General features: G+C 48.5%; 1 pseudogene; it reads right to left on the bottom strand.

The window, feature by feature from the left end:
- The window catches only part of LOC102373835, a 5,109-nt pseudogene extending 2,524 nt beyond the window's left edge, over positions 1–2,585 (bottom strand).
- Between the last annotated feature and the right edge of the window lie 4,811 nt (positions 2,586–7,396).

Raw genomic sequence — 7,396 nt, 5'->3', positions numbered from 1 at the left:
CTCGCTTGTGTTAGACCCACTAAAAAGCTGCAATTAATTTTTTGTAAATGTATTTCTTGGCAAGCGTTCGGGCCCAAGCACCCAGGCATAGGAGAAAGGCTTGCAAGCCCATGAAATGCGAACTTTCATTTCCACCCGGGCAATCAGGACTGGTGGGAGGGAGGATAGCTTTTATTCGACCAACGAGACTTCTGCAAAAAAATCAATCAATCTTTCGCTGCAAGCTTTCGGGCACAAACACCCTTCATGAGGCATCGGAGAAAATAGAAGTTTTCCTGGGTAGAAATGAACGTTCATGTATTTCACAGGCATACAAAAAAACCTCCTAGAACTCTTGGTTCCAAAATGATACCTTTTATTAGACCAACTAGGAAGTGGCAAGAAAATTGTCCTTTTCTGCAAGCTTTCGGGATCAAAGTCCCTTGGTCAGGCTCTGGGGAAAAGTGTAGATGGTGGTACAAGATGGTAAAAAGTCCCCATAGGTAGGAAATAGGCAACCTACACCCCCATAGGTGGGAAATAAAACATTTTTGCACAGAGGGAGCTGAAGATGGAAGCCTGTCCCTCTGGGTCGGGGAGAGTGTCTTTGTGAGCTGTGCTGAGTAGCTCTTTGATGTGTTAATCAGGTAGAATTCCTTCCCTGGAGGTGTCAGATGGCAGGCAGAGAGGTAAAAAAACATCCTTGTTGTTCTGCAATGAAGTTTAAAATCCAAAATCGGACTTTACAGGAGAGTCAAGAGATGGAAAACTCCTCGGAGCAGGCAGTTCATAGCTCGTATGAAGCCTCTCACCTCCTGCAAGGGTCTGCAAGTTACCTTGATACCTGACATTTCCACCTCCGAGAATTCTTACAATCCTTTTTCCTTCTCCCAGGTAGAAATTAAAGTTTGTATTTCAGAGGATTACAAGCTATTCTCCTATGCCTGAGGAAGGGTGTTTGTGCCTAACAGCTTGCAAATAAAGATTTAAAAAAAAAAATGTGCAAAAATCTAGTTGGTCTAACAAAAGATAGCACCTCTACCACCGGTTCTGATTCCTTTTGCCTCTACATCAGGGGTGGGCAAAATGCGACCCGCAGGCCAGATGATGCCCACCAGGCCATTCTATCCGGCTCGCAGGGCCCCTAAAAAATTTAGAAAATTAATATTTATCTACCCCTGGTTGCTTGTCATGCAGCCCTCAATGGCTTACCAAAACTCAGTAAGTGGCCCTCTGCCCACAATAACTGCCTGCCCCAGCTCTAGATCAGTACAGCTACAACCTGGATACCATAAAGACAGTGGTGCACACTAAACAGTGCCATAACAAGGGGTGGCAAGTGGGGCAACAGCATCAGGCACTGAAGCAAAGAGGCACCAACAGGCACTGCCCAGCGGGGGCAGGGCACAGGACAGAGCTGCGAATGGCTCATTTGGGGGGCCCAGGGACAGGGGGAGGGCAGCTCCCACTGCTGCACATACTCCCGGGCAAGCATGGCCCTATCTGTGCACGGGATGAGGGTGGGCTGGCACTGGGGGCTTTCCCCTGGGTGCCAAACTTCCTTGCCATGGCACTGACACTAAAAATCATATTTGCAAGGAGCATCCCCCCACTGTGGGTTCCTGGGGGCCACCTCTGGGTTCCTCTATTGAAGTGAGAGAGGTGCTTAGCTCTGCTAGTCTGCTCCTTCCATCTGCACCAGGAGCTGGTCAACACCAGACCCATCAGAACAGTCCTTTGGATTGACTTCAAGGACACATCTTCCTTCTTCCCAAGTATGTAGTTGGGTCCCCTGATTCTGACTTTCCAGCCCGTAGAGGCAGGACCAGAGAAGACATGGCAAAAAGCATAGAAGTGGCCCTCATCAGAGAGTTGGCACCATTTAAAAAAGGTCTGTTAGCAGGGCGACTTTGGGATTGCAGTTCTTAATACCCGCGGCAGCCTCATCCTTAGGGGGTCCCTTGTATACCAGTATTTCTGACCTGTCCCAAGGTATAGGAGGTGAACAGGGATCATCTGCAGCAGAGGCTCTCTAGCAGGTAGCCAGCACCTCACTGCAGCTGTCAGCAGGGTTCTGCCCTCCTTGTCCTTACTATCCATCTTGATGTCTAGTTTCTCAGTCATTGTAGCTGTGTCATCTTTCCTGAAGTTCATGACTGCACCAAAAAACCCTTGAATATGGGGTCCAAGAGCCAGTGACAGAAAGTTCTGGGCAGTTTCTTTTTATTAGGGCTGGTGGCAGATTTGCTAAACTTGCCAGCAGCAGGATTAAAATATCTGTCTACCAACAGCTTCTTCATCATATCCTCTACAAGCAGAAGCTAGCCCTACTAGTCTGAAGTCAAGTGAAAGGCAGGGTTTCATAGGCACCATCGTAGACCAACTAAATAAGATTATACAGAGACAGCACACAAGTTTTCCCTAAACACAAGCTCACTTTATCATCAAAATGAAGCAAACAAGCTTTCATGAACCCAACTTGGTTTCATCGTCACCAAGATGTGAACTTGATTATACAAAAGCTGGTGCCCTCTCTGTATCTTATTGAGTTCATCTAGAAAGGCACAAAGCAGCCCTGTCTTTTCACCTGTAAATCGCATTGGCATACCGAAGCATGCTCACTGTTGCATGGCAGCCTGTGGCACCCTGGAAAGGACCTCAAGGCATCCTCCCCAGGTGCCACAGCATCCAGGTTGGGAGTTGCTGCTCTAGACAGAGTTGGACCTAGCCTTTGAGGCCACGCTGTGACCTCCTAGTATGTAGGGCACAGGGCAGGTTGTTTCAAGACTTGGAAGCTGCAGAGACACTTCCCCTCACTGTGCCAGCACTGCCACCTTGCCCCACTGGGGCATGAGGCAGGCAGGGGGAAGAAGGAGACCCAGGGATAGGGAGGCTGAGGCTTTCCTCCTCCTCAGTCCTTGGGCAGCTTGGGAAGGGAAGGGGGAGGCGGCAGCTCCCAGCTCCCTGGCAGAGGACACAGTTGTGCTGGAGGGAGCAGCTCTGGAGCAGGACAGCCCAGGCTGGTGGTAGCAGGCTGCCTGCCCACCCCTACATCGGACTTTTGCATGGGAAACCCCAAGTGGGGAGTGGGCCTGTGTGACGGTGTGCTTGGGCCTGTGCTGGACTTCCTCAAAGCTTGCCAGCTTCCTTCCCAGAGCAAGCCTACCTCTCCATCCTAGTACCTGGGCACCTCATACACAGTCTGGAGCATACTTATCTTCACAGCACTCTGGGAGATGGGGACTGAACCACAGGAGACTGAAGTCCTAGTCCACAGGAGTAGGTAGGCTCCTGAAGACCTTCAAGTATCTGGCCCTAAGTGACTGACCCAAGCTTACCCAGGAAGTGTCCCAAATCCTGGTTAACTGCCCTTGCTGCTTCCTCTCCTTTCCAGAAACCACCTTGTTGTGATCTCTGCATCCCCAAGGACCATCTACCTGCAACACTCCTAGGCTCTCACTGCAACTCTCTCAGTCTTCTACATCTCACTAAAGACCAGATCTCTCCAGCCCCTTGTACTCCCCATCCCAAATCAGGTCCACCACTCCTAGCACCCTGCAACAGCTCCCTTTTCCCACATCCCCAAACTTCATAGATTTCATAGTTTTCATAGATTTTTAGGGTTGGAAGGGACCTCAGAAGATCATTGAGTCCACCCCCCTGCCCTTGGGCAGGAGAGAGTGCTGGGGTCAGATGACCCCAGCCAGGTGCTTGTCCAGTCTCCTCTTAAACACCTCCAGGGTAGGGGAGAGCACCACCTCCCTTGGAAACCCATTCCAGATTCTGGTAACCCTTACTGTAAAGAAGTTCTTCTTAATGTCTAAACTGAATCTGCTCTCCTTCACTATGTGGGTGCTGTTTCTAGGTACTCCAAGGGGCACCTTGCTAAACAGAGTATCTCCTATTCCTTAATGCTCTGCCACGAATTTATAGACAGCCACCAGATCCCCTCTCAGCCTTCTCTTATGGAGGCTGAAGAGATCAAGATCCCTCAATCTCTCCTCATAGGACCTTTCCTACAGGCCCCTAACCATACAAGTGGCCCTCCTCTGGACCTTCTCAAGGTTATCCACATCCCTCTTGAAGTGCGGTGCCGAAAATTGGACACAGTACTCCAGCTGCAGCCTTACAAATGCCACATAGAGGGGAAGTATCACCTCCTTAGACCTGTTTGTGATGCACCTGTTAATGCATGATAAAGTGCAGTTAGCTCTATTGATCACTTCATCACATTGTTGACTCACATTCATCTTTGAATCAACTATGACTCTGAGATCCCTTTCTGTTGCTGTGCTGCTTAGGTCATCCCCCAATCTGTATGTGTGTTGATTCCTCTTCCTAGGTGCAGCACTCTGCACTTATCTTTGTTGAACTGCATCCTATTTTGTTCTGCCCACCTTTCCAGCCTGTCCACATCCGCCTGAATCCATTCCCTACCCTCCAATGTGTCTACCTTGCCCCAAAGTTTGGTGTCATATGCAAATTTGGACAGTGTGCTCTCCACGCCTTCGTCCAAATCACTGATGAAGATATTGAACAGCATTGGCCTGAGGACCGAGCCCTGGGGAACACCATTGCTCACATCTTTCCAGGTCGATACTGACCTGTCCACCACCACTCCCTAGGTGCGTCCCATTAGCCAATTTGCCACCCGCCTGACTGTGTAATCATCTAAGTTACAGCCACTTATTTTTTTTATAAGAATGGGATGTGACACCATATCAAAGGCTTTTTTAAAATCCAAGTATGTGACATCCACCTCAACTCCTACATCTAAGCAGTTTGTGACTGGTCATAAAAAGAAACAAGGTTAGTCAGGAAGGATCCATGTTGGTTGCTCTTCTGCATTATTTTTCCTGCTGGACTCCTGGCAGATGTGATCCTTAACATTTTTTTCAAAGGTTTTCCCAAGGATAGAGGCGAGACTAACTGATTTATAGCTGCCCAGGTCCTCCCTCTTCCCCATCTGAGAAATAGGGACCACATTGGCCCTTTTCCAGTCCTCTGGGACCTGTCCTGAGTGTCACGGGTGCTCAAACAGTCTTGCCAGTGGTTCTGCTATGACACTGGCTAATTCCCTCAGCACCTTTTGATGAAGATCATCTGGGCCTGCTGACCTGAACACATCAAGCACCTCTAAGTGTCCCTTCACTAGGTTGGTGCTAACCATTGGTGGGCTGATGACCCTCTTATGCCTGTCTACAGTCCAATTTGGAGATATGCCTATATCCGTGTTCAGGAATACTGATGCAAAGAACTAATTGAAGAGCTCAGCTTTGTTCCTCCTATCTGTCACTAATTGCCCTAGCCTGTCCTGTAGGGTCCTATGTTACCACACACCTTCTTTTTGTGCTCTATATACCTGAAAAAGGACTTTTTGTTGTCTTTAATATTTGTTGCCAGTCCGAGTTCCATTGCTGCCTTGGCCTTTCTAATTGACTCCCTGCAAGCATGAGCCAAGCAGAGATATTCCTCCTTGGTGGCCACCCCCTGCTTCCATAGTCTGTATACCTCTTTTTTCATCCATAGGCTTTCCTAGATTTCCCTGTTCAGCCAGGAGGGTTTCTTGGCCCCTTTGCCCCCCTTTATGTGGAGTGAGATTGTCTCCTTCTGTGCCCAAAGGATCATTCCCTTGAGCAACAACCATTCTTACTGGATTCCCATCTCACCAGGGCTCTTGTTCTTCAGTGCCTCCCGTACTAATCTCCTGAGCAAACTGAAGTTAGGCTTTTCGAAGTCTAGCTCTTCTATCCTGCTGGTTATCTTTCCCACTTTTCAATGGATAGTGAATTCCAACAGTTGGTGGTCACTGGCCACTATCTCCTAGATTACCCTGTATCTGCAGATCGTCTACCAGGTCCTCCCCTGTAGCAAACACCAAGTCCAGTAAGGAATTTCTGCTAGTGGGGCTGTATAGTTCCTGCATAAGATGAAGATCCTGTATGCAAGTTAAGAACTGACATGAATGGTCCAATCCAGCTGACTGCTCTTCCCAGCAGATGTCAGGGTAGTTAAGGTCACCCATGACAACCATATCCCTTGAGTGTACTGCCTCTGAAAGCTGCCTTAAGAATTCCAGGTATAGCTCATTCTTTTGGTGTGGTGGCCTTATCTCAGTCCTGTCTGCTTAGCGGCACCAGCTTAGACCAGCCCCTTCTCTAAATGGGGCCACCTGTCTCCTAGCCTTTTGGCACCCAGACTGCTCTGGCCTACTGGGCTGAACCTCCCACTGGACTGTCCCTTCCCCTCTTGCTGTCCTAAGATATCAGGATGGAGGAAGGAGACACAGAGGACTACAGAATCTAGTAGACATAAGAGACCTGGGCTGTATTCCTGGTTCTGTCACTGACCACTTGTATGATCCTGCACAAGGCATTTCACGCTTGCTGATCTCCATTTTCCCATGCCCCTCCTTGGTCTGTCCTGTCCTATTTAAATTTTAGAGTTTTGGGGGCACTTGGTGACCCAGCAGTAGAGCAGGCAATAACATCTAGAGCCCCTGATTTCTAGTCCTATGCTAAAAAATGCTCCATCTTTAAAAGCAGATGAGGATCACATTAGCTCATGTTATATTTGATGGATCAGGGCACTGGGTTATTGTGGTTCTTTCTGGTTAGCAGTGAGGGTGGGGGGATTCCATCCTTTTTTCACCCAGCACTCCCTCTCTGCTCCTCCTGAGCAATGTTACATTTTATTTGCAGTATCTGTATATTTAACATGTACTTGATTCTGTGCTGAGTTACCGCAGGTTGATTCTGTGCTGAGTTACCGCAGGACAAGGATGCAAGGGTGATGATGAAGAATGCCACTTTGCACTGGTATGTGCTGCTACTGAAGATACAGGATGTGGCTAAATGCAATGTGCCTATATCAGATCCTGAGGTCCATTTTGTATTGTGTGTTCACACACCTCCACTTGCCTAAGGGCAGTGTATTGTACTGCAGTCCAGACAATTGCCACACCCTGGAAAGGTGTTTGACACCTCTTTGAAGTCCTATCACCCCGAGCCTTGAGGGGCTATCAGCATTGAATGATTTCCAGCTGCTTGGTCCCCTACCATACCATATGTTAATTTTGCCCTGGGGCTCACAGGTGAGAAAGCATAGATAGGGGCTTGAACCTTGCAGTCTGAGAACCCAGCATAGAGAAAAGCTAGTTAAAAGCAGGCCTCTGCTCTTTGCAGGGGCAAACATTACCAAAGACAAGAAGCACTTGCAAGTGAAAGGGCAGAAGAAAGGGCAGTACCCAGCCTGGAATTATTAACCTTAGGCTCATAGGAAGTGGGGAGATCTGACTATGGAAAAGTGGACTTTTGTTATTGCCAAAGATCTCTAACCCCTGAGGACTTTAAGAGCAGTCACCCTGGTTAAGAAATACCTATTTACTGCTTTCCCAACACGTCCCTGAAAGGGTTCA

Source organism: Alligator sinensis, unplaced genomic scaffold (genome assembly GCF_000455745.1).
Source record: "Alligator sinensis unplaced genomic scaffold, ASM45574v1 scaffold344_1, whole genome shotgun sequence".
NCBI classification, from domain to species: Eukaryota; Metazoa; Chordata; order Crocodylia; family Alligatoridae; genus Alligator; species Alligator sinensis.
The sequence above is the reverse complement of the archived record's forward strand: the minus strand, read 5'-3'. Positions and strand labels throughout refer to the sequence as shown.